Source organism: Ascaphus truei, chromosome 3, assembly GCF_040206685.1.
Source record: "Ascaphus truei isolate aAscTru1 chromosome 3, aAscTru1.hap1, whole genome shotgun sequence".
Classification (NCBI taxonomy): Eukaryota; Metazoa; Chordata; class Amphibia; order Anura; family Ascaphidae; genus Ascaphus; species Ascaphus truei.
The window spans coordinates 303,958,412-303,963,711 of NC_134485.1; positions in this window are offsets into that span (position 1 = coordinate 303,958,412).

Sequence of the window (5,300 nt, forward strand, 5' to 3'; positions counted from 1 at the left end):
CAATGCATTTTTTGACAAATGGTTGTTTTTAATTATTATTTTTTGTTAATTTCTGTTGTTTAGGCTTTTTAGTTCTTTTCTTCTTCTGGTGTTTAGGCGTTTGATTAATTTTATTCTTCTGGTGTTTTGGCATTTGATTTCTTTTAATGTTGTGTGGTTTAGAGGTTTGATTTATTTCATTGTCCTGGTGTTTAGGTGCTTGGATATTTTTTATTGTTGAGTCTTTTTGGTGCAGTTTTTTTTAGGTTGCTCATTGACTGCTATAGTGGCTAATCATGCCCATACTATATGGGCATGATGTACCACTGTGCAAATCAATGGGTATAGGGTGGGGGCAGTTGTCCTGGGGTGGTTAGGCCGCCAGGGTGGGTAGTGGGGGAGGGAGGTTAATCCTTTAGTTACTATAGCAGTTACTAATCACTAAGGTGATTAAGGGGGTTGGGGCCATTAGATTGTATGTTTATTGTACTGTTGCTGCCCCCAGAGGAAATGGATGTGGAGGATTGTGATAAGGACAGCCTTCATCCTGGCAGGGGTAAGTAGAAGTTGTATTTACTGTATGCTGGCTGGATAATGTTTTATTTTGAAAGGGCAAATGCACTATTATCCATATCTGGATAATAGTAATTTTGCCCATTATTGTACGGTAATGCTATGGTTGTTGGGGGTACAGGGGGTGCCCATTCATTCCCATTGGGGTTATCTTTGCTCCCATTGAGGGCATAGTTAAGCACACTGGGAATTAATGGGTGTATTGGCTAGTATTGTGTTTTAATGTTTACTTTGGGTAGCAGGGGTGGGAGAAGGTGGTATTTGGTCCATGGTGGGTGTTTATGCCTACCGGGTGGGTAGTGGGAGGGATTAACCCCTTAATTACCTTAGTGGTACTAACTGCTAATGTAATTAAGGGTTTAACTCCTCCCACTACCCCACTGCAAGGCCTAAACACCCACCATGGGCCAAATACTACCTTCACCCACACCTGCTACCCATAATAAACTGGGCACTGGTAGTTAACCCCTCCATTACCTCAGGGTCAGCTGATAAGTTAATACAGCTGCCTAAACATGTATTTTTATTGCATATGATTGAAGCTGGGGGTCTCCGGAGCTGTTATTAGTTTGTATAATCTCTGGACACTCTCAGCATCAATCCGATGCAGGAAAAATGCATTTTTGTCGAAGTCCTGCACTCAGATCCCATCTTGCCGTCCTTGGGCTGGCAAGATAAATCTTTGATAAACTCGCAATTCCAGAGCTACGATTATCTCATCGGAGCTACTTGAATGGCTACTATAGCCATGGCTGGTCCAGACTATCTTTCTGCCTTCCTTTCACATAAGTTCTGATAACAACAGACAGGGACGTGCTATCCTGTGGGTTTACCCCTCCTCATGCTTCCACTCTGAATGACATGGGTGAATGTGAATGGGAGTCTGTGTACAACCAATCATGGTGTAGACCCCAGCCCCCCCCCTCTGAGACTTAGGGAGGAAGTGTTCCAAATTGTTTCAGACAAGCCCTTCCCCTTTTGGGGTAAGGAGTGGAGCTCTTCCCATCCTGGGATAGAGAGATGCAGCCAAGATATGTGCAGAAAACAAGGTCTCAATATTTCCAGAAGGCCACAACATCCAGGGGTCTGGGCCCATTCTCCCATACAAGGCATACGCTGTAATGACATCTGCAATGGCTTCCTGGATAAAGATCCCTTTTTTTATACTTCTGCCTAAGTCACAGTCAATTGGGAAGAGGTATAGGAGAAAGGAATGTCATGGTGGGGACTTCCTCCAGCTCTGCTTGAGCCTATTGTGACTGGAGCTGCTAACACATATGAGAAGAACCTGAGGATCACCAAAAGTCTGTCCTGTTCCCCACTACATCACTGAAGCTCATCTCTCCTGGAACCAAATAGGTACAAAGCACCACACAGACTTGTAGTTTAGGCAAAATCTCCCAGGGGGAGGGGAACACTGATACAAATGGAGGTGCTGCTGAGATACAGCAACAGGGTAAGCTTTTATGGACAGTGCAGTTGGCAGCTCAGGAGAGGCCAGGGCCAGGCCTCTGATGCTTCACCAGGAACCCTGGGCACCCATTCGCATTAAGGAAGGGGGTAGCCTCTACCTAATGCAACAGCAGGGAATGGGCTAGCCTAGAACGTTACCAAAGGAAGTACTATGTTGAGGCGTACCCTAAGGGCATGTTTCCAAGGAACGTGGATACCCTTCATCAGAATAAAGACTGTTGGGGCCTACCCTGAGGGCATGATACCAGGAAGAGTGTACAATTCAGTTAAATACAGGCCAGTGGTTGGGGTGTACCCTGTGGGAAAAGTGCAGGAAACATGGATGTAACGGTAGACCAGAGCTGTTAACACCAAAATACCCGGATCCTTTAATTGAGCAAAGCAAGAGATACAATAAATTGTGATTTATTAACAGAATGAACATACTCAGCTTGATTTACAATTACAACAAAAAATACACTTACTGGAACTGGGTCAAACAAAATAAAATGTTCCCAAAACAAAATGTTGCCAAAACAAAGTCTCTAGGAGCAATTTCCCAGGAGTAGGAGTTTCTAGCAAAAAGATCCTGAAACAGTCCTCGGTCAGCAGCGCAACTTGCCGTTGCTGTTTACTCCGCTGGAGTTGCTTCTTTCATGATGAAACTTTAAAATCTTGAAACTTAGATGTTTCTTGCATGAATCCTTTGATGGTATGAAACTCTTACAGCATGATGACTCTCTCATAGCATGATGACTGTCCTTCCTGATGGGCTACACAGGTACTTATAGGGTTAACATTCCTATTTCTCACTAGTACAGCCTATATTCTCTGTGGGAATATTTCTTTCCCCCTATCACGGAGTTGCCAATACTTTGCAAACCTGGCAGAGGGGCATCTCATTCCGCTCTAGGCATGTGTGAACTTTGCACCTTGGCCGATTAGCATATGAGACCCTGCCCCTCTTACCTAGTGCCGTTTAGGCTGGGCATGGTGACAGATGGCTTATTGAAGTTTTTTCCCCTTTCTTTTACCCCTCCTTGCTAACAAAGGTTTTAACACCTCCAAATCCTGGAGTGCCTTTGAAGCTGGCCAGGATGGTGTATTGAAGTTTCCTGCCATACCCCCTCCTTGCTAACAAAAGGTTTAACATCTCCATATCCTGGATTGACATTGAAGCTTTAGAGGACAGAGTAGCCCCTCTGCTTCCCATGCAAATGGATTGTTATACATAGTGAATGACTTCCTCTGAACATTACTTTAATAACAATATAAACCTTTGGGACTTTAAAACCATTTTCTTCTTCACATACAGAGAAACCTTGCCATCTGATACACTGTAACTTACAGACATATAACTCTCGACACCTTATACCTTGCAGGAGATTAACTGAACCCCCCCCCCCCCTTGGTTATGGGGTTCTTGGGCATATACCAGGGACCTTTGAATGTAATTCAATTCCCTGCCCGGTCTTGCTGTTCTTGGTCTGTGCTGAAGCAGGGAGATTTGGCTGTGACCTGCAAACTGCTTTCTAGGGAGGATTTTATCTGGTGGTCTGTGTTCCTTATGTTCTCAGGAATCTGGGGGGATTCCTGAGTACATGTTTCGGGGTAACCAGCAACACTGTCCCCCATCTACCCTAACACACCCTGACAACATTTTACCGTAAAATCACCCCTGCAGCTCATGCCATGCACATCTCTGCTGGTCGGCACTACCGGAACAGTAAAAATACACATACACCTTTATTACAAATGCAGTTACATGCCATGATTGGGTTGAAGAGCTGATAATCACAATTCCCCAATAAGGCTCAGGAGCATCCAGCCGGGCCAAATACCTTTATTAATGGCCTGGGTACCACTCGCCATCACAAAGGATGCCCTTCAAGCTGCCTAAAAGAAAATACTAGGGCCCTTTCAGTTTTAGGCAAGGGGCCCTAGGTACCTGAAATGTGCTTATGGGGGCACACCCTGTGGGAAATTGTCCAGGGAGCATGAACCCGCATCTAATACACAATAGGGATGGGCCCCTGTCAGTTGTAGGCTGGGGACCCTGTGCACCTAAGTCAGTATTGGCTGTTCTGCAATTCAAAATGTGAGGAACGGGCCCCTGAGGCATCGCCAGGGACAGGGCCCCTGTGTACCTTTTGTTCTATGGACTGTGGGGTGTGCTCTAAAATGAATTCTACTGCATCTTCCATGTTCTCAAAATAGCGTTCCCGCCCGAAACCACGGGACTTCATGGGTTTGCAAAGCAAGTGGCAAGTTTCTGCAAAATTCAGTTACAATCTATTCAGTGGCAAAAGCTAACCCCGCCCATCACTGTGACTGGCTCAGTTGGAGCCAGGTCACTCCTTGATCTGCCCTGCTCTATTTTCCAACTAAGGGAGAGAAACACTTAAAATAAAATCGAGGACTCTGTCTCTGCCATGGGAGGAGTTAACCACAACCTGCTTTATTTTTGTTTTGTGGAGTTGAGAGAGAGAAAGAGGAGCTGCCTTGTTTAACTGCTGCTATTATCCCACCTCTGAGTGACAGGGGTGGATGTGAATGGGAGTCTGTGCACAGCCAATCATGGTGCTGACCCCAGACCCCCCCCCCCCCCCTCTGAGCCTTAGGGAGGAATGTTCCAAATTGTTTCAGTCAAGCCCTTCCCCTCTTGGGGTAAGTAGTGGAGCTCTTCCCCTCCTGAGAGATGCAACCAAGATCTTTGCAGAACACAAGGCCTCATTATTGCTAGAAGGCCCGCAACATCCAGAGGTCTGGACCCATTCTCCAATACAAGGCATATGCTATAATTACATCTACTGTGGCTTCCTAAATAAAGATTCCTTTTTATATACTTCTGCCTAAGTCGCAGCCTATTGGGCAGAGGTATAGGAGAAAAGACTGCCATGGTAGGGACTGCCTCCAGCTCTGCTTGAGCCTATTGTGACTGGAGGCGCTGACACCTATAAGAACAACTTGAGGATCACCAAAAGACTGTCCTGTTCCCACAACATCACTGAAGCTCATCTCTCCTGGAGCCAAATAGTTACAAAGCACCACACAGACCTGTAGCATAAGCAAAATCTCCCAGAGGGATGGGGTGGGGGGGCAAGCTGTGATACAAAGGGAGGCACTGCTGAGATGCAGCAACAGGGCAAGCTTTTAAGGACAGTGCAGCTGGAAGCCCATGAGATGCCGGGCCAGGCCCCTGATGCTTCACCAGGGACCCTGGGCACCAATTTGCATTAAGGAAGGAGGAGACTTGCCCTGATGCGACACCAGGGAGGGGGATAGCCTAGAACATT